Source organism: Erpetoichthys calabaricus, chromosome 6 (assembly GCF_900747795.2).
Source record: "Erpetoichthys calabaricus chromosome 6, fErpCal1.3, whole genome shotgun sequence".
NCBI lineage: Eukaryota > Metazoa > Chordata > Cladistia > Polypteriformes > Polypteridae > Erpetoichthys > Erpetoichthys calabaricus.
This window is the reverse complement of record NC_041399.2, coordinates 199,497,749-199,520,893: the sequence shown is the minus strand read 5'-3', so window position 1 is coordinate 199,520,893 and position 23,145 is coordinate 199,497,749. Positions and strand designations below refer to the sequence as shown.

Genomic DNA, 23,145 nt, shown 5'->3' with positions numbered 1-23,145 from the left:
ATTCTAATTATCAATCTAGCTCTCTATCTATTATATAGTGCCTTTCACTATCTAACTAGCTCTCTATTTATTGTGCCTTTCACTATCTAACTAGCTCTCTATTTATTGTGCCTTTCGCTATCTATCTAGCTCTATCTATTGTACCTTTCGCTGTCTATTTAGCTCTCTATTATATAGTGCCTTTCGCTATCTATCTAGCTCTATCTATTGTACCTTTCGCTGTCAATTTAGCTCTCTATTTTATAGTGCCTTTCGCTATCTAGCTCCCTATTATATAGTGCCTTTTGCTATCTATTTGGCTCTCTGTTATATAGTGCCTTTTGCTATCTATCTAGCTCTCTCTCTATTATATAGTGCCTTTCATGATCTATCTAGCTCTCTGTCCATTATATAGTATCTATCTATCTATCTATCTATCTGATCATGCTGTATAGTGCCTTTCACATCTGTCTTGATATAAGGCATGGTGGGCTTATATCTAAAAAGTTTCCCTTTTGTTTGTGAGCCCCTAGAACAGACTGAGCTTTCAGAAACATATCTGCCATGCATTTCAATCACCATTTCTTATGTACATTTAAGTTTGAATGCTTATATTTTATCTTTCTACACCTTTTCACAGCATCATCACATTTTACACTTTTCGTCTTCTTGCCTGCTTTTTTTAAATTATTTCTTTGGTTCACGAGCATCAGTCGCTCGTCCGTGTGAAGGCCTTGCTCCTCTTAGGCAGCACTTTAATGTTGCCTTTAACGCCCCGATGCCTTTAGTTTATTGAACACCTTTCTGTAGTGAGCTGAGCTCCACCCTGAGGCACTTTGCACGTTCGCTAATCTGCTCAGGGTCACACAGTTGCTCTGTGCTGCAGACCAGAAGGCAACTTCAAATTGTACAGTGTGCCCCCTTTAAAACGGGTGAGCAGGAATGTCTGCCAAAGTGACTTCCAAATGATGATGGGAACGCTTTTATAATATTCTTGCAAAGGAAGCGGCTCAGGATATGGTGGCTTATTCAGAGACCTGAAAAAACCTCCATGTGGGGGGGGCGCCAGGTCACTGCTGTGTCTGATGAGTCAGTGACAGAAGCACTAATAAAAGGCACTATATACTTATGTCTTTCTAAATATTTGATTGACAAATACTCACTATATACTGTACAATACACATACAATCTAATAAGATGTCCTCTCTTATTTATGTCTTTGTAACTATTCACATTGCATAACTGCCTCCTATGCACATTGTATGTAATCCCTTTATCTATCTAAGGTATGTAGTGCCTTCCCTGTCCACCTGTCTTTTACTTATTTGTATGCATACTGTATATAATGATCTGCCTGTCTGTCTATCTAATGCAGTGTCCCTTCCTATCCACCTGCATTTCTGTTCATACTGTACAGCATGCCTCCTGTTTGTGTGCATAGTGTACATAATGCCTTTATGTGTCTATAGTGCCTTTCATATCCAAGATACACATCTGTCTTTCTAACTGTTCATACTGTGAATCCTGCCACTTGTCTATGCATGCACACTATACATAGTGCCTTTATATCTTTTGTGTATAGTGCCTTTCCCATGCATCTATTTATATTGTGCCACAAGCCTTAGCTATGTATGTATGTATGCATGCATACTCTATATAGTGCCTTTTTATGTCTGTCTAACTTGTATATAGTGCCTCTCCTATCCATTTGTCTTTCCAAATATTTGTATGCATACGGCATATACTGTAGTGCCTTTTATGTCTATTTTGTATGTAGCACACTTTCATATCCATCTTTATTTCTGTTTATATTGTACAACATGTCTGTCTATGTATGCATATAGAATATAGTGCCTGAATCTATCTAACCTGTACTGTATATAGGGCCTTTCCGAGCCACCTGTCTTCTAACTTTTATATTGTGCATCATGCTTCCTGTCTTTGTATGCCTACTGAATATACGTGTGTTATCTCTCTTGCGTATAGTGCCTCAATAATCCATCTGTCTTTGTAAATGTTTGTGTTCATACTGTATATAGGGATTTATCTGCCTGTTTGTCTAATAAGGTGCCCTTTCCTGTCCATCTCTCTGGCTATTCAGATTGTGCAGCACGCCTCTTGTCTATGTATGCATATTGCATATACTGCCTTTATCTATCTAAATTGTATATAGCGCCTTGCTTATCCATCTGTCTTTCTAACTATTCATATTGTGCAGCATGTCTCTTGTCTATGTGTGCAAATTGTATATAGTGTCTTTATCTAACTTGTATATAGCGCCTTTCCTGTCCATCTCTTTCCAAATGTTTGTATAGTGCCTTTTATATCTATCTTGTATGCAGTGCCTCTTCTAACTCTTCATATTGTACAGTATGCCTTCTGTTTGTCTGTGTATGCATACTGTATATAGTGCCTTTTATGTTGTGTATGTAGTGCACTGTCATATCCGTCTGTCTTTCTCACTGTGCCTCCTCTTATCTATAGATGCATATTGTCTGTAGTGCCTTGCTTATCTAATATAGTGCCTTTCACGTGCACCGAACGGTTTCTCTTTCTGAACAAGCAGACAAGTTCAGCGCCATGTTTTTGTTGGCACGCATTCTGTAGCTCACTTCACTGGCAGGTAAAGCGCGTTGCATGATAAGGTGGGATATCCCTGTAACTCGTCGTCGGGACACTCGGTGGGGGTTTCTGTTTTCCCTTTCTGGACAGTTTTTTTTTGTGTGTTCTGTAAATAAATGTGTGAGCGTTCACAAAGAGCCAAACGGCCATCCTGCTTTATCTGGCTGACCAGCACACCCGTGTGTGAGTCCCGGTGCCAGTGCCATAGATAAAGTGGTGTTTTCTCACTGGAGCTGATAAAGCCTGCACGTGGACGGCGGGGCGTCACTTAGGCTTTCTTTGCTCCAAGGTGGACCTCGGAGGGTGCAGTTGACTGTTGTCTGCCAGGTTTTATTTATTTAATGTCTCTCACCTGGAATGGTATGTTTGTATGAATGAATGAATGAATGAAAGTTTGTAGTTTAAGAAAAACATGTGAATTATTGGTTAGAGTGGCACATGCCCTTGGTCCATGTGGTGAGTGATACTGCAGATCTTGCTGTGCCATAGCAATGGAGGGCTATGCTGCTCCTGAGGGTTTCTGTATTATATAGATAGATACTTTATTAATCCCAAGGGGAAATTCACATACTTAATAAGAGTTGCACCACCTTGTACTGACATAGAGAGCGAGTCCACCTCCTTTCTGCTTCCCAGAGGTACTTGTGTCTCTGTCCACTCTAACTGTGCTAAACCCATAATTTATATATAATATATACTTATATTATATTCGGTAACCTCCGTTTGAACAATGGCTGCTAGGGAAGCTGGAATTGGTGCCAGTCCGTCACGGTGCCTGTTCACATCCATCCACAGGACCAGTTTGGAATTATAATCTCGATTAGCAGAAAAGCTGGCACACCCAGAGAAAGCCCAGGCACAAAGTCCACCTGGAGAGCAAGCGGGCATGATGGGATTTGAAGCCTGGGCACTGCATCTGTGAAGAAGTGGTGGTGCCCAGTATACCCCCATTTAATTTGTTAGATTTTCTTTTTTTCCTCACATGTGAGCCTAATTAAGGTACAGACATCCTTTGGCTTCATTTTAATGGACCTGATTCTTAACATTCGGACTCCTTCATTGCTTTTGGTTTTGTCACCAAGCAGCCAATCAAGAATGAGACGACCGGCTACTGCTTCAGTCTATGGGCCCATCATACAGGGGTCTGTTTCAGCAAAGCATGTGGGGTGGGAATGAAAGCCTCCATCCATCCATCCATCCATCCATTATCCAATGGAGGAATGGATGCTGGCGAGGATGCCAGTCTGTTGTGAGGGCCTGCAATCTTTGATATTAAAGATTTGTATGTGCATTATATAAATCGACAGCACACTGGCTTCCATATTTCTTCCCTTTCAGCACTTATAGGTCAAGTGATCAGGAAGCAAATCCGTGATGGGGAACCTTTTATAGTCTTTTTATACAGTGCATCCAGAAAGTATTCACAGTGCCTCACTTTTTCCACATTTTGTTATGTTACAGCCTTATTCCAAAATGGATTAAATTCATTTTTTTCCTCAGAATTCTACACACAACACCCCATAATGACAACGTGAAAAAAGTTTAATTGAGATTTTTGCAAATTTATTAAAAATAAAAAAATTGAGAAAGCACATCCATCCATCCATCTATTTTCCAACCCGCTGAATCCGAACACAGGGTCACGGGGGTCTGCTGGAGCCAATCCCAGCCAACACAGGGCACAAGGCAGGAACCAATCCTGGGCAGGGTGCCAACCCACCGCAGGATGGAATGAAAGCCTGATTTTATTTATTTATTTAAAATCTGCAAAGCACCACGGACCACTTATCACACTTTACCCCCCTAATGGCCACCCCATGTCCATGGCTTGGCCCTAATACTGCAATAAAAAAATAAAGAAATGCACCAAAAACAAACCCCTCAATAAAACAAACCCAAGCCCCCCCACTTCTCAAAATAAGACATTTAAAAGAACAAGAACATTAAAATGACCATAGAGTCGGCAATAAATCAATTGTTTATTAAAAAAATGTCTTCCCTTGGCTTGAGTTCGTTAAAATCGGCCAGGCATCTCACCCACTTGCTTCATTCCTCGATGTGATGACTCATCCCACCGCTGCCGCCATTTGTACAGTCCGGGTTGGTGCCGTGCTCCCTGTTCCATCCTGGAGCCTCTTCCTCTTCCTCCTCCATTCTTCTTCTTGCTCTTTTTTCGTCCGTGTCTATCTCGTCCCTTTTTCCGTCTTGATTTTCTCTCGGCCGTGCAGGCTCCTCTTAAATTAGCTCGATTGGGGGGCCACTCCGAGGCGTGAATGTGGCACCTGACTGATCTGCCCGCTTTTGCACATGAGTGGGCGCCACTAATCCCATCACGCGCCCATCTGCACCCGTTCTGACGCTGCAAATTATGGGACTTGATTTATTTATTTAAAACCTGCACCGGTGCCGCGGGCCACTTATCACAGGCCCGTATTCATCAAGTGACTCAGAATTGTACTTAAAAGGCACAACCGAGTAGGACATGAGAAGAAGTTGTGAAGTGTCCTAGTGAGGAGGAGGAGGCCACATCTGAGATGAATGACGTCATGATGTTAGACACCCCTTGCCACAAATTAATGTTCATGATGACATTTTGTAGCTTTCTGATGCTAATCCTGAATATCATCATCATCCTCATCATCATTATTTGTTGTGGTGAAGCCTTAAAGTAGTAATAGAAGAAGGACAACATAAGGTAGGATAGTGTGCTAAGCTGCACGTATTTGTTGCCACTTTGTAACATCACGGATGGCATTGGAGTGGACATCCATCCATCCATCCATTTTCCAACCCGCTGAATCCTAACTACAGGGTCACGGGGGTCTGCTGGAGCCAATCCCAGCCAACACAGGGCACAAGGCAGGAACCAATCCCGGGCAGGGTGCCAACCCACCGCAGGACACGCACACACTAGGGACAATTTAGAATCGGCAATCCACCTAACCTGCATGTCTTTGGACTGTGGGAGGAAACCGGAGCGCCCGGAGGAAACCCACGCAGACACGGGGAGAACATGCAAACTCCACGCAGGGAGTTTTGGAGTGGACACCGAGATGGAAATGGCGAGACACTCGCACACGCCGATTAACGGGCGCGTTTACTTAACAATGAATGACCCTCAGCCGTACTTTGAGATGAATCACCTTCTCGCTTTTATGGCCACGATAAACCCCTCGTAAAGCTTCAGTTTTATTGAAATTAGCCACAGCCATTCTTGTGCCGCTTCCAAAGGTCGTGCCCACTCTTTCAGTGTTCCCAGTTGCCCTCCAAAGTCAAGTGCCATCTCTTTCTCTCTGTGATCTCCACATCCTACTTTTCTTCTGCGAGACTCTATTTGTGTTGGTGAGGCCAGCAGGGGGGCACTTACCGTGTGGTCTGAATGTGGACCCCAATGCAGTGATGGGGACACTGTGCTGTAAAAATTGAGGTAGTGACTCGCTTAGGTCATTAAACGTTCCTGGGCATCCTTTGTAAAGAATAGGGTGTATCCCGATGTCCTGGCTAAATTGCCCACCATGGCCTAGTCATTATGGCACCCTAATCATCCCCTCTCTCTAATTGGCTACGTCTCTCACCCCTTCACCATCTAACAGCTCATGTGTGGTGAGCACACTGGCACACATCATCCAGGTGGGTGCTGCACATCAGTGGTGGTTGAAGTGGCTCCCTCCACTAAAGTGCTTTGAGAAGTGAGAAAGGCGCTATATAAATGTAAATAATTATTATTATTTATCCAATGCTCCGGGCGGCACGGTGGCTCAGTGGGTAGCGCTGCTGCCTCGCAGTTTGGGGACCTGGGCACACTTCCTGGGTCCTCCCTGCGTGGAGTTTGCATGTTCTCCCCGTGTCTGCGTGGGTTTCCTCCGGGCGCTCCGGTTTCCTCCCACAGTCCAAAGACATGCAGGTTAGGTGGATTGGCGATTCTAAATTGGCCCTAGTGTGTGCTTGGTGTGTTTGTGTGTGTCCTGCGGTGGGTTGGCACTCTGCCCAGGATTGGTTCCTGCCTTGTGCCCTGTGTTGGCTGGGATTGGCTCCAGCAGACCCCCGTGACCCTGTGTTCGGATTCAGCGGGTTGGATAATGGATGGATGGATGAATGGATCCAATGCTCCAGGAGTCTCCACCTGCCTTCTTGAACCTTCTTGGGCTTGTAAAGAGTAACACGAATGTTCTAGGGGTTGTGGCATTTTGCTGTCAATCACCCATCTAGCCCCACCCATCCTCAGGGTAATATGCTGGTTCCTGCAGTACGGTTTGCGCCTATGACCATCTGTGTGTTCATACAGTGATAATGCCACCCTTGGGGCAGTCATCTTTATGTGTGTGACGATTTAAAATGAACGCAGCTTGGTTTAACGTTACGGGGAAATGTGTTACCTCAAGTGTTCAGAGATGGGTGCAAAATTCGAGAAAGGCTTAGTTATGAGGTTCCCAAATCCTAGCTAATGCAAAGCTGCCTCTTCCCTGTGCCAAAGAGTAACGTTATCCACACTTGCATTATGGCGTAGATGCAGCGATCGCGCAACATATGTGAGTAATATTACAAATAATTTTCCATCTTTGTCAAATTGATAATTTTTATGAGTTTGTTTGTTGCCCAACATTCTGGCTCTACTGGTATGCGTGTGCTGCCCACTGCCTTAATGGCGCCACCTTCTGGCTGCTGTTGGCGGGTTAGGACGGCTCACGCGTTCTCCTAAATCCTGCTGCAGTTCGGAGGAGTTTCCTAAATTTGGGAAACTGATAAGATTGCCTTCCCTCCTACTGCTAAGCCAGTTAGGACTATTCTGGGATGCTTGATAAGTACGGGCACCGGTTTGGGCAAAGAAAGTTTTTTGGATGATGCCGTAATAAAATCGAATGTCAACAATTTTGAAAATATTTTAATCGATTGATATCAAGAATCGACTTCTAAATAAAATGATTGACTTTTGGTATTGTTTGGTGGCCTTTATGGAAAAAGGGGTCCCGAATCTTTAAAAAAAAAAAAAAAAAAAAAAAAAAAAAAGACAGTTAAAGTTACAGACGTGTGCCCATGAGCAGCAGTAACTGGTCACACATTAAAAGAGGGTCTCAGATGAGGACTAGCAGCCACGGTGGACCTCCAGGATGTGAGTTTGACACCCCCTGGCCAACAGTGATACCCAGTAGTTCTCAGATGTCTTCGATTTCAGTGCCAGCAGGTTGTGTTTTCTAAATCAATGACAGGCTCTGATCAGTCAGCCGCCGTATTATATAGCGCCTTTCACATAAGCACTGCCGTTTCCAGATTTTCTTCATTTCCAGCTCAGAACTGCATAGGGAGTCAGTGGCTTGGGCTGAATCGTCCTCCTCTCCCTTTTTTTTTTTTGCATTAATTTATCTGTTTAAGATCGCGAGGTGTGATGGTCTACTCCAGCAGCCTTGGGCATAATGGAGGAATGGATGCTGGCGAGGATGCCAGTCTGTTGTGAGGGCCTGCAATCTTTGATATTAAAGATTTGTACGTGCATTATATAAATCGACAGCACACTGGCTTCCATATTTCTTCCCTTTCAGCACTTATAGGTCAAGTGATCAGGAAGCAAATCCGTGATGGGGAACCTTTTATAGTCTTTTTATACAGTGCATCCGGAAAGTATTCACAGCGCCTCACTTTTTCCACATTTTGTTATGTTACAGCCTTATTCCAAAATGGATTAAATTCATTTTTTTCCTCAGAATTCTACACACAACACCCCATAATGACAACATGAAAAAAAGTTTAATTGAGATTTTTGCAAATTTATTAAAAATAAAAAAATTGAGAAAGCACATCCATCCATCCATCCATTTTCCAACCCGCTGAATCCGAACACAGGGTCACGGGGGTCTGCTGGAGCCAATCCCAGCCAACACAGGGCACAAGGCAGGGAACCAATCCCGGGCAGGGTGCCAACCCATCGCAGTGAGAAAGCACATATACATAAGTATTCACAGCCTTTGCCATGAAGCTCAAAATTGAGCTCAGGTGCCTCCTGTTTCCCCTGATCATCCTTAAGATGTTTCCGCAGCTTCATTGGAGTCCACCTGTGGTAAATTCAGTTGATTGGACATGATTTGGAAAGGCACACACCTGTCTATAGAAGGTCCCACAGTTGACAGTTCATGTCAGAGCACAAACCAAGCATGAAGTCAAAGGAATTGTCTGTAGACCTCCGAGACAGGATTGTCTCGAGGCACAAATCTGGGGAAGGTTACAGAAACATTTCTGCTGCTTTGAAGGTCCCAATGAGCACAGTGGCCTCCATCATCCGTAAGTGGAGTAAGTTCAAAACCACCAGGACTCTTCCTAGAGCTGGCCGGCCATCTAAACTGAGCGATCGGGGGAGAAGGGCCTTAATCAGGGAGGTGACCAAGAACCTGATGTTCACTCTGTCAGAGCTCCAGAGGTCCTCTGTGGAGAGAGGAGAACCTTCCAGATGGGAAGAAAATTCTCTGGTCTGATGAGACAAAGATTGAACTCTTTGGTGTGAATGCCAGGCGTCACGTTTGGAGGAAACCAGGCACCGCTCATCACCAGGCCAATACCATCCCTACAGTGAAGCATGGTGGTGGCAGCGACATGCTGTGGGGATGTTTTTCAGCAGCAGGGACTGGAAGACTAGTCAGGATAAAGGGAAAGACGACTGCAGCAATGTACAGAGACATCCTGGATGAAAACCTGCTCCAGAGTGCTCTTGACCTCAGACTGGGGCGATGGTTCATCTTTCAGCAGGACAACGACCCTAAGCACACAGCCAAGATATCAAAGGAGTGGCTTCAGGACAACTCTGTGAATGTCCTTGAGTGGTTCAGCCAGAGCCCAGACTTGAATCTGATTGAACATCTCTGGAGAGATCTTAAAATGGCTGTGCACCGACGCTTCCCATCCAACCTGATGGAGCTTGAGAGGTGCTGCAAAGAGGAATGGGCGAAACTGGCCAAGGATAGGAGTGCCAAGCTTGTGGCATCATATTCAAAAAAACTTGAGGCTGTAATTGCTGCCAAAGGTGCATCGACAAAGTATTGAGCAAAGGCTGTGAATACTTATGGACATGGGATTTCTCAGTTTGTTTATTTTTAATAAATTTGCAAAAACCTCAAGTAAACTTTTTTCACGTTGTCATTATGGGGTGTTGTGTGTAGAATTCTGAGGAAAAAATGAATTTAATCCACTTTGGAATAAGGCTGTAACATAACAAAATGTGGAAAAAGTGATGCACTGTGAAAACTTTCTGGATGCACTGTATAGCGCCTTTCACGTTGCTGGCATTCTGCAAGCATTTAAAGTGTGTGCGGTCCGCTTGTTTTCAATCTGCTTCCAGTTTCACTCACGAGAGGTTAAGAGACTCGCTCAAGGGGACTAAATGTGTCAGTGGGGACTTTGGGAGTCACACCTGAGTTTCGGTGTCTATCACAATCCAGCCGTTAACCATCTGTGAACGTGTCGTTAACTGTGCCATTCACAATGTACGCCTTTTTTTGACATGAATGGATCTCTGCCAAGCGGCCTAAACTAACTTCAAACATAAAATGCCAGATAATGGGTCACGTGAAGTGTTCAGTACACCTTCGAGTCAGTGTTGGGTCGGTGGCCGCCTTTTGGCCTCCTCGGTTTGTCCACTCAGCCACCGTCCTCGCTCTTATCAAGTCTCCTGACAGAACAGAGGAAGACTCTTCACTCACAATCAACAAGTCCAGCCCCAGATCTTCAGTTCTGCACGCTGACTCGGCCACTCCTGGCACATTCACTTTGCTGTTTTACTGCCATTACTGTGCAGCTTTAGCTTTATGCTGGCTGGTTTGTCTGACTGGCTAACCAATCTTCTCCCAAGGTGCCAGTTTCTCACAGACTGCGTCAGGTTTTCCTCCGGGCACTTCTTGTATTTTGTTGCATTCATTTTACCCTCACAAGCCTTCCAGGGCCTGCTGCAGACAAGCGTCCCAAGAGCCTGACGCTGCCAGCACCACACTTCATGATGGGGGTTGATGTGCTTTTGATAATACGCGGTGTTCAAGCGTGGCGTTTTAGTCTGGTGGCTTAAGAGCTCAGTTTTGGTCTCTTCAGAATCTTCTGACCTTCGAGCCCCTCACTGTGTGCCTTCACTTGAGATGTCCTGTCCATTTTTTTTTCTGTCTCATTTCTTCTCTCCCATAAGGCTGAGCACGCGGGGACTCAGTTGTCTGCACATCCTCTCCAGTCTCGGCCACTGTAGCTTGTCACTCCTTTAGAGTTCTCACATGGCCTCCCTCACTCATTGTCTTCTTGCATGATCACTCCGTTTGAGTGGATGGTCTGCTCCAGCAGATTCACGGCTTCTCCATATTCTCACCAGTCCTATCCTGATTGGTTTAACTGGATATTCAGTGACTTGGATGTTTAATGGCCTCTTCATTGCGTAGTTGAGCCCACCATACAAGTTGTCCCTTCCTGCTTGCCTTTTAATTAAAGTTGTTGTATTTTATCATCTTTGCTGCCAAATTTTGGGTCTGCCTTTAGGGTCACATCATGACTGTGGAAGATTGTGGGTTCGCTTCCCGGTTCCTCCCTGTGTGGATAGCGCTTTGAGTACTGAGAAAAGCGCTACAGTGGTGTGAAAAACTATTTGCCCCCTTCCTGATTTCTTATTCTTTTGCATGTTTGTCACACAAAATGTTTCTGATCATCAAACACATTTAACCATTAGTGAAATATAACACAAGTAAACACAAAATGCAGTTTGTAAATGGTGGTTTTTATTATTTAGGGAGAAAAAAAAATCCAAACCTACATGGCCCTGTGTGAAAAAGTAATTGCCCCCTGAACCTAATAACTGGTTGGGCCACCCTTAGCAGCAATAACTGCAATCAAGCGTTTGCGATAACTTGCAATGAGTCTTTTACAGCGCTCTGGAGGAATTTTGGCCCACTCATCTTTGCAAAATTGTTGTAATTCAGCTTTATTTGAGGGTTTTCTAGCATGAACCGCCTTTTTAAGGTCATGCCATAGCATCTCAATTGGATTCAGGTCAGGACTTTGACTAGGCCACTCCAAAGTCTTCATTTTGTTTTTCTTCTGCCATTCAGAGGTGGATTTGCTGGTGTGTTTTGGGTCATTGTCCTGTTGCAGCACCCAAGATCGCTTCAGCTTGAGTTGACGAACAGATGGCCGGACATTCTCCTTCAGGATTTTTTGGTAGACAGTAGAATTCATGGTTCCATCTATCACAGCAAGCCTTCCAGGTCCTGAAGCAGCAAAACAACCCCAGACCATCACACTACCACCACCATATTTTACCGTTGGTATGATGTTCTTTTTCTGAAATGCTGTGTTCCTTTTACGCCAGATGTAACGGGACATTTGCCTTCCAAAAAGTTCAACTTTTGTCTCATCAGTCCACAAGGTATTTTCCCAAAAGTCTTGGCAATCATTGAGATGTTTCTTAGCAAAATTGAGACAAGCCCTAATGTTCTTTTTGCTTAACAGTGGTTTGCGTCTTGGACATCTGCCATGCAGGCCGTTTTTGCCCAGTCTCTTTCTTATGGTGGAGTCGTGAACACTGACCTTAATTGAGGCAAGTGAGGCCTGCAGTTCTTTAGACGTTGTCCTGGGGTCTTTTGTGACCTCTCGGATGAGTCGTCTCTGCGCTCTTGGGGTAATTTTGGTCGGCCAGCCACTCCTGGGAAGGTTCACCACTGTTCCATGTTTTTGCCATTTGTGGATAATGGCTCTCACTGTGGTTCGCTGGAGTCCCAAAGCTTTAGAAATGGCTTTATAACCTTTACCAGATTGATAGATCTCAATTACTTCTGTTCTCATTTGTTCCTGAATTTCTTTGGATCTTGGCATGATGTCTAGCTTTTGAGGTGCTTTTGGTCTACTTCTCTGTGTCAGGCAGCTCCTATTTAAGTGATTTCTTGATTGAAACAGGTGTGGCAGTAATCAGGCCTGGGGGTGGCTACGGAAATTGAACTCGGATGTGATACACCACAGTTAGGTTATTTTTTAACAAGGGGGTAATTACTTTTTCACACAGGGCCATGTAGGTTTGGATTTTTTTTCTCCCTAAATAATAAAAACCATCATTTAAAAACTGCATTTTGTGTTTACTTGTGTTATATTTGACTAATGGTTAAATGTGTTTGATGATCAGAAACATTTTGTGTGACAAACATGCAAAAGAATAAGAAATCAGGAAGGGGGCAAATAGTTTTTCACACCACTGTATATAAATGTAACAAATTATTATGTGTTTCTATGGGTGTGGCCAACAGGGTCATGACCTCGGGTTTATTGGTGCATCATGTGTTCCTAGGGCGTGGCCAATGGGGTCACGACCTCTGGTTTATCACTGCATCATGCGTTTCCAGGGGTGTGGCCAATGGGGTCCTGACCTCCGGTTTATCAGTGCATCATGTGTTTCTAAGGGCGTGGCCAATGGGGTCATGACCTCTGGTTTATTGATGCATTATGTATTTCTAGAGGTGTGACCAATGGGGTCCTGACCTCTGGTTTATTGATGCATTATGTATTTCTAGAGGTGTGACCAATGGGGTCACGACCTCTGGTTTATTACTGCATCATGTGTGTCTAGGGGTGTGGCTAATGGGGTCGTGACATCCAGTTTATCAGTGCATCATTTGTTTCTAGGGCGTGACCAATGCGGTCATGACCTCTGGTTTATCGGTGCATCATGTGTTTGTTGGGGTGTGGCCAATGGGGTCCTGACCTGTGGTTTATTTATGCATTATGTGTTTCTAGGGGTGTGGCCAATGGGGTCCTGACCTCCGGTTTTTTGGCAGGATGGGATAGAAAGCCAGCTAGGAGCTCATTTCTGTTTCCGACCTGCAGATAGAGTCCCTTAAAAACACCAAAGCCCTAACTGTTTACTCTTTTCCTTTGCGTCTTGTCCGGTTTTTCACTTTGATTGCTGCCTCTCGTCTGAGTTTTGGTTGCTATTTTTATTTGATTTTGTTTTGTTTTGCTTGTACACGTATCTGCATAAGTTCACTTGTTAATTCTGAGGCAGGACAAACTCCATCACAGGGTGAACATGCACACACACACATATATATACGGTATGTATGCGAAAGGCGCTATATGAATGAAATGTGTTCTTATTGTTATACACACACACATACAGCATTAGGGCCAATTTAGTGACGCCAGTCCGCCAAAACTGCACGTTTTTTGAATTGTGGGAGGAAGCGAATACCTAAAGCAAAGTGGGTGATTTTGATATAGCGCCTTTCATACAGAAGTAATTGTTCCTACATTCAGAGCGCTGTCGTGTGAAGTGACTCGTCTGGCATCTGCGATTGAACCAGCAGCTCCCAGCCTGGCTGTCCGACGCCTCCGCCTTCAGGCCTCACGTAGTCATTTAATCATTCATAATTACTAAATTACTAAATGCCATATATGCATGGTGTGTACCAAGGCCCTCCTGAAATGTACACACCCTTTGAAAAATGTCTTTATTTCCTTGCCAAACAGCTCTTCCTCTTATTATTTTTTTGCTTACTTGTGACTTTTCTCTAATTGAAGTCCATTGTTTGCACTCTTTTTATTTTTCAGTTGCATTAAGGACAGGAACAATGGGCTGGCTGAGCGTCTCCATTCCTGAGTCAGGGCTCGGTGGAGGTGACTTTAGTTTAAATGAGCTCCTTTCACGGTGCAGTTCAGGCGTTGGCTGTGTGTCGCCTTTCATGTCCCGTTCCAGCGTTGCTCCAGTCCGAGTTGTGTGAGGGCCGATGATGGACTGCAGTCCTTCTAGAAATTTCCAGGTAGATTTAGGTTGCCCGAGCTCGTCACACATGTTTAATTTGATGCTATTTAGCCAATCCCATCTATTTCTTTTTTATTGTATACTGGCAAACGCACAGACCTCCGGCCCTCAAATAGAGGTTGGTTCATGTAGAGCAAGCTGAACATTTCCATTTTGGCCACACATTCGTTTGTCTTCAGTATAAAGAAATGGTGCCCCGCAGTGAGCCCATCGCCGATCTGACGGTCGGAAGTAGCGCTCCTCAAATGAGCATCGATGGGCGATCTCCTCGTCTATCGGCATCCATTTCTCTGTTGTTTGCCATTCTTCCATTATGCATCGTGGAGTGTGTGTGTATGTGTGGCACATCGATGAGCCACAGATCCTAGGCATTCTTCATCTATCTATCTATCTATCTATCTATCTATCTATCTATCTATCTATCTATCTATCTATCTATCTATCTATCTATCTATCTATCTATCTATCTATCTATCTATCTATCTATCTATCTATCTATCTATCTATCTATCTATCTATCTATCTATCTATCTATCTATCTATCTATCTATCTATCTATCTATCTATCTATCTATCTATCTATCTATCTATCTATCTATCTATCTATCTATCTATCTATCTATCTATCTATCTATCTATCTATCTATCTATCTATCTATCTATCTATCTATCTATCTATCTATCTATCACTGCCTCCCAGGTTTGGCTTCAGTCTCGGGAGATGGTACCACTGGAGTTTGTTTTTTTGTTTTTCTTGTGCCATGGTGGTGTGTAGTGCTGTGTTTTGTGATCATAACGTACATTTTGGTGTGAGGACAGAAGCATAGGTTATCGAAAAATGTATTCTTAAAATTGGTAATCTCTACGTATTAGAAAAGTATTATAAGCACTTGAGAAAAATAGACACTATATTTTACTAAGCATTAAGATGTAAGAGTTAGGATTAAAAAGATGTATGCCTACATATTTTTATTATTCTGTATGAGCTAGAGAGTAACAATCGTTCATTAAGCTAAAGGTTAGATGTGCAGGAGATCTGGAAGGGACGGGTCCCCCGCTTAGAGAGAGAGAATGTGAACTCTTTGGCTGTAAATAATGGTAGTAAGCACCGAGCTAATGGGGAGTAAGTCCTCGTCAAACAGAAATGACGGACAGAGAGGGGTCTGACACCCCCTCAGCTAAGAATTAATTGGAGGCAAGATGAGAGCAGTGAAATGATAGGAGTCAGATGAGGATGAATATTGGCTTGTAGGATAAGAATTGTCAGAATATGGTTGCACGCTCATTCCATCTGAATCAAGTATGTATGAGCGCCAAACAATAAATCTGGATTCTGCTGCCTGTCCCGAGACTTCGAGTGCCGCCTTTGGGGGCCGAGGGTTGCCCGTGCTGCCTAATCTGCTTCAACAAGGTCAGTTTGCGCTGGCATCTGTCTGTCTATCTGTCTGTCGCCTAGGCATTCTGTATCCTGTGCTAGACGCTCAGAAGATGGCGCTGCAGTTCTTCCTCTTCTTCCTGTGAGCAGCCCCAGCAATCGGCTTCACACCTGGCAGATGTCGCCGCAGGTCGCAGTGGCTTTAGGTTTTCATTCTAACCCTTTTCTTAATTAGTGACCTGTTTTTGCTGCTAATTAACTCCTTTTGAATTTATATTTCATTGACTTGCTCTTGAAGCCTCAGACCCCTTAATTGTTTCTTTTTCCTTAATTATCTGCCAAACAATAATGACTTATCAAATGAGCCAAAACAGGACCAGCAAACTGTGACCATCACACAATATCTGAAAATGAAGAAAGGTGAAGGTCTCAGGAATGTTGATATGCTCAGGTCCACAAAACATTTGACCAGCGCTCTTAGAAAAGAGAAAATCAACAATTTCAGAAATGTCTGCTAATGCACCAGGAGAGAAGCAACAAGCCATGGAATTAAAGAACGAGTTTATTTAACAACAAGACTCACCGCCTAATGAAGCAGCCGTTTGGAATTTGAGGCCCTGATTTAGTTGGTCTTCTGTTGGCTCCCTCACTTCACATTTGTGTTTAAGGAAAGAAATGAAGTAATTCAGAGGAGTGAGGAAGAAATTCCAGGGAACAAATCTTTAAAAAGAAAGTCCATTAAAAAGAATGGAAAAGGAGACAATTAAAAGCAAAAATGGGTCACCAATTCAGTAAAGGGTTAGAATGAAAACCTGCAGCCCTCCAGGACTGGAGATTGAGATCCCTGCCTTACAGTATCTGCTACTCTACCTGTTATATCGTTGACCCTGGGGGACCAAGACAGAGCACCGACCGAGGAAGAAGACAAATGGACGCATTTATTCATCGCTGCTGAGTCGGATGCTTGGGGTTTGTGGCAGGCCGCCAGCAGTTACCACGGTGTGCATATCTCCAAACTGAGACGCTTCATGGGGTCTCTTCATGGCAGTTTGCCCAATTCCTCTTCTTCCCCCCTAGCAATCCGCTTCATGCTTGGCAGATGTCGCCGCTGTCCTTTTCCTTTCTGCCTTGTCATCATCTCAAGCAGTCTGACGTAAGAAAGACGCAGAGCCCAACACGTCATAAGCTTTCGAATAAAATCAAGAGCCCCAGTGGTCCTTGGGCAATTGTGTGACAGACAGACACAACCATTTGCATTTTGTATGTATAGTAGCTGTGCTACTCCTCTTCGACGGGTTAAAATCTTAAGTAATCCATGGACCCCTCATGTTGTTCATTTGACACGTGGGTCTTCCGTTAGGTCTGATATAATAATTCGCTACCTGATCCTGTTCCCCCGTGATGGCCTTTTCTTCTTCAGATAGAGCTTCCAGTTTTGGCCGCTTCTTGTCCGTGTCTCTCATCAACCCCTCTTATAGTCAAAATGTTATTCTGGGTACATGTGGTGGTGGTGTCTACCACATCGGCCTGCTTTAGCGACTCTGGTCTAGTTGTGTAGGAGCTTTGGTTTCCTGATGTGTGCGTCTATTTAACGTTAACCTGATGCGGTGGGCAATTAAGGACTGACAATATCAATTGTTAACATTAGAGCTATAAACCTCGGTCATGTGGCCCAAGTGGGTGCGAAAAAGTAGGCCGGAAAGATCAGTGTTCTTATTATTTTTAGACCCTTATTTGGTATTTTTATTATCCTTATAAATTGGTTTTCCCCTCTTCCACGTGTCTTTGCCTCTTTTTAAATTTTTCTTCTTGACCTCAGCAACCGGATGGACACACAGACACACAGAGACAGGCTGTTGGCCTTTTATTAAGGTGAACAGACGGAGCCATTCCTAGAATGCACTTTACATAGAAAACCAAACATCCATTCAAATTAAATGTTAAGTACGAGAGCGGTCAATGGCACATTAAGCCTGCTCTGAGTACTCCAGTGGAGAAGCCTGAGACGACCATCTGGTAAAATCAGGATTACTGGAGACTGAAAGAGATGACCATGTTGTTGTCCGTGTGGCCTTGTCGTGCTGCCGGGACCTTCTCCGTTTTGTCACGGTAGCTTTCCAAGGGTGACCTTATTCCCCTTTTATTATGGAGAGTATGACGGAGTGCCCCAAATCCCTGCTGTATCCCTTATTCCAGGGGTCTCATACTGGAAGGCTGCAGTAGCTACAACTTTTCATTCTCTTTTCTTAATGAATGACCTGTTTGTGCTGCTAATTAACTCCTTTTCCATTCATTTTCATTGACTTGCTCTTGAAGACTCGGACCCCTTAATTGTTTTTTTTTTTCCCTTAAACAATAATGAGACACAAAATGAGCCAAAGCAGGACCAGCAAAATGTGACCATCATACAATATCTGAAAATAAAGAAAGATGAAGGTCTCAGGAATGTTGATCTGCTCAGGTCCACAAAACATTTGACCAGAGCTCTTAGAAAAGAGAAAATCAGTAATTACAGAAATGTCTGCGATTGCACAATGAGAACAGCAACAAGCCATGGAATTAAAGAACGAGTTTAATTAACAACAAGACTCACCGCCTAATGAAGCAACTGGTTGGAGTTTGAGGCCCTGACTTAGTTGGTCTTCTGTTGGCTCCCTCACTTCACATTTGTGTTTAAGGAAAGAAATGAAGCAATTCAGAGGAGTGAGGAAGAAATTCCAAGGAACAAATCTTTAAAAAGAAAGTCCATTAAAATGAATGGAAAAGGAGACAATTAGCAGCAAAAACGGGTCACCAATTAAGTAAAGGGTTAGAATGAAAATCTGCAGCCACTGCGGCCCACCAGGACTGGAGTTGGGGACCACTGCCTTATCTGCTACTCTACCTGTTATATCTTTGACCTTGGGGACCAAGACAGAGCACTGATAGAGGAAGAAGACAAATGGATGCATTATTGAGTTGGATGCTTTTGGTTTGCAGTGGACCGCCAACAGTTACCACGGTGTGCAAATCTCCAAACTGAGACTCTTCATGGGGTCTCTCCATGGCAGTTCGTCCAATTCCAAGAGTCTACTAGAGCAGAGTGAGTCAATAGCAAGTGTAGCCGTCGGAATGAAGTGGGCCTCCGCCCCCCCTTGATGAACTGAGAGCGATTGTCAAAGCGGCGACCCACTGTGACCCACCACCTCTGTAAACCAATAGCATCTCGTAGCCCACCACCCACTGCACTGCACTGGAGGCCTGCAGGTTTAAGGCTAGAAATGTTTTGTGTTTAAATCCAGACAGCTCCCCTTCTGTCTTTTTCCTTCGTGTGCCAGTGTTCCATTTGCATATACTGTATATAATACACATATATATATATATTGGGGGGCGGCACAGTGGCGCAGTGGGTAGCGCTGCTGCCTCGCAGTTGGGAGACCCGGGTTCGCTTCCCGGGTCCTCCCTGCGTGGAGTTTGCATGTTCTCCCCGTGTCTGCGTGGGTTTCCTACGGGCGCTCCGGTTTCCTCCCACAGTCCAAAGACATGCAGGTTAGGTGGATTGGCGATTCTAAATTGGCCCTAGTGTGTGCTTGGTGTGTGGGTGTGTTTGTGTGTGTCCTGCGGTGGGTTGGCACCCTACCCGGGATTGGTTCCTGCCTTGTGCCCTGTGTTGGCTGGGATTGGCTCCAGCAGACCCCCGTGACCCTGTGTTCGGATTCAGCGGGTTGGAAAATGGATGGATGAATGGAGTGAAGTGCATGTTACCTTTTACGAAAAATAAGTAATAAAGATGCAGGGTCGTGTTTGCTGCGTTAGCAGCGTTTCTAAGGGATGAGACTAAGAGCTGCAGATTGGAACTCCACATTACCGTCAATGAGAACCTGAACGCTTAAACAAAAAAATATTTTAAAAATAACAAGAAATTACAGACTCGCAGTTAGTCAGAGTACAAGCAGATGTGTCCAGAATGAGAACGTGAGCGTCACCTGAAGTAAGAAACGCGAGGCGGTGTGTTGTGGGGTACAAAATCGGTACATTTTGGCATATAGTTCCATTATATTTTGTTCAATACACCAGATGAACTACATTCAGGACAAATCAAAGCATGTCTTCTTCCCAGTTATATCTCACTTTTAAAACAGCTGTTGTAACAAAGAAAGGAAGATATGCTGGTGGCTCAGGCTATCGATTACTTTATAACCTGAGAAAGGGATGGACATCTAATTATTTTTACAGCCTGGGAAAGGGCGACCTGCTGATACCTCAGAGAACATCAAAAAAGTTTTATTGTTTGGGAAAACGGACAGTGAATTCATTCATCATATTGACAGTGAGCCAGTCAGAATATTTAACAATCGCATCTTTGCAAAACCCCCCGTAGAATTTTTAGAAATAAATATACCTCGTCTGAGGAGCGATATAGGAAGGAGGGAGGAAGAAAAAGGGACGAAGACATCCGAAGAGAACATCCATCCATCCATAATCCAACCCGCTGAATCCGAACACAGGGTCACGGGGGTCTGCTGGAGCCAATCCCAGCCAACACAGGGCACAAGGCAGGAACCAATCCCGTGCAGGGTGCCAACCCACCGCAGGACACACACCCACACACCAAGCACACACCAGGGCCAATTAAGAATCACCAATCCACCTAACTGCATGTCTTTGGACTGTGGGAGGAAACCGGAGCGCCCGGAGGAAACCCACGCAGACACGGGGAGAACATGCAAACTCCACGCAGGGAGGACCCGGGAAGTGAACCCAGGTCTCCTAACTGCAAGGCAGCAGCGCTACCCACTGCGCCACCGTGCCGCCTCCGAAAAGAACAGAGCGATGTCAATGTGCGGCCATTTCCCTCTGATCGTCAGAAAAGCATCTAATGAATAACTACGAGTGCTCGATCACAGGCTGCCTGCAACATTCATCCTTGTCATCTGTAACTTTTCGTAAGCCTTTTCTAAAGACTATATATATCCAGACTTTACTATCAGTCCTATTTTCTATTATTCTTCGTTCCAGTGGTATTATTATTATTCCTGTAATAAATACAATGCTGCTTTTAACTTTCTATGCTTTGTCTTCATGTCTAGAGTGACTGAAGTAATAAGGTAGATTTCTTTGAGCACCTGGTGCAGCCGGAGGTTCACCATATGCTCTGCGCTCTGAGGTTTATTAAGGCTGAGGTTGAGAGCTCCACCCAATAGTAGAGAACAGTACATAAAGTAAGGTATTCTTGGCTGATAAATGGCATATAGTCAAGAGTGCTGAGCCTTCATATGTTTGAATGTATTCTTGTAGACCAAAAGTAATATTTAGGTCTGAGATATCATTAAAACATCGTATGTTGTTCGTGCCAACAATAAGTAAGTTTCCTGAAATGCTGAGAGAGTGATGGGCTGTGTTATTCATAAGACACTTGTGTGGTTTAAAGTGCTAGAGGTTAACAGGCTATGTGTGTGTCATTCATGGGGCACTCTTGTGATTAGGGTCTGTGTGTATGTAAGTCTCATGGAGTCCTAGGAGAGTGACAAGTTGTGTTATTCCTAAGGCACTTGTGTGGTTTGAAGTGCTAGTGATTAACCAGCTGTGAGTTTGTCATTCTTAGGGCGCTGTTGAGTTTCTGTGTGTATGCGTATAGCTATGTATGTGTGTGAAAATCTTAAGGTGCAAAAGTAGACCAACCTGGTAACGAATTTGACGAGTACACTTACGCCAAGGTAAAGGGTAAGTAGAGGAAAATACTACGATAATACACAGGGTGGTCGAAGTGAACGTCCAAGTCAGTTTGCTCAATTTTCTCCATTAAGTCTATTATCTGGACATTTATTACAGAGAAAGTATCTCCTGACATTATAGTGAGGAGCAAGAAGACACCAAGAGACGTAACGTCAGGCAGACTTGAAAAGAGGGATAGGCAGAGGTCAGAACTGAAATGACCGTATTGAACAGCAAACAAAACACGGGGGCGATTTAGAGGGGAGGTCGGGAACGGATTGATGTCATAAAAGCAAAACGCAAGGCCTGTTTGATAAACTAGTCTGTCGTGTAGAATCCGGCATTTTCTCGTCATCACTTCAGTTTATTTGTTGGTGACTCCTGAGTCACTTGTATAAGAAAACCCCCATAACGTGAAGTACCGCATTCAATAGGGCAGTCTTAATAGCATCATAGAGTAATGCAACTGGGACCCCTGTTTTGAAAACAAAACAGAGACATACTCGGACATTCAGAAACAATCGTGGGCCCCTCTGCACCTGGGACCCCTGGCCAGTGCCCACTGTGCCCATACGTTAAGATGGCCCTGCCCTTTAACTCATCTAAAGATCATGTTTTGGCCTCTGCGCCGTCATTTCTAGGACCACATTTTGTGCAGGGAATTGCTCCCTTATGATAAAGAGTGAACCAGTTTGTGTTTTCAGATAAAATAATCAGAAGAAAACTTAGAAAACCCCCCAAATCACGGACAAGGTCATAACACTTGATTACCAAAGTTTAAAAAAAACAACGGCAGCAAAAGCTATGATTTTTATATTTTTAGGTACTACATATGCTTCTATTGCACTGCTGTAGTTATTGTGGGGATTTGCTTTGTCTTATCGTTTGATTATTTGCATGTTAAATGGATTGTCTGGTGTTTAATATGTGTATACTGGTGGCCGGAAGATCACAAACAAACAAAGACTTTCAATGTACAGTATGACTGACTCTTTACTGTGCATCCACCTTTGATGTCTCTGTTACTGTTTATGCTATTTGGTATGGGATTCATAAAATCAGGGCGGCACGGTGGCGCAGTGGGTAGCGCTGCTGCCTCGCAGTTGGGAGATCTGGGGACCTGGGTTCGCTTCCCGGGTCCTCCCTGCGTGGAGTTTGCATGTTCTCCCCGTGTCTGCGTGGGTTTCCTCCGGGCGCTCCGGTTTCCTCCCACAGTCAAAAGACATGCAGGTTAGGTGGATTGGCGATTCTAAATTGGCCCTAGTGTGTGCTTGGTGTGTGGGTGTGTTTGTGTGTGTCCTGCAGTGGGTTGGCACCCTGCCCGGGATTGGTTCCTGCCTTGTGCCCTGTGTTGGCTGGGATTGGCTCCAGCAGACCCCCGTGACCCTGTGTTCGGATTCAGCGGGTTGGAAAATGGATGGATGGATTCATAAAATCAATGCTAATGTTAGTGATGCACCATCTGTTGGAATGAAAAAAGTGATGCATTTTACTATTACAGCATTACAAAAATATACATTCCAAAAACTGGTGCATTGCAAATGTTAGCACTAATTACATCCTTCAGATAGGAACTGCTGGACAGAAAGAAATTGGCTTATGCACCTTAATAAAGGGGACAAGTGTCCGTGTACCTGTGCACCTGTCCAGTTTCTATGTCTCCATTATATGCCATTTTGTATGGGATTCCTAAAAGCGATGGAAATGGCAG

At 44.2% G+C, this 23,145-nt stretch overlaps 1 protein-coding gene across 1 annotated transcript in view; it reads left to right on the top strand.

Moving 5' to 3' along the window:
• Positions 1-23,145, top strand: part of kcnh2b (potassium voltage-gated channel, subfamily H (eag-related), member 2b) — a 596,487-nt gene that overhangs the window by 1,852 nt on the left and 571,490 nt on the right. The window lies entirely within an intron of this gene.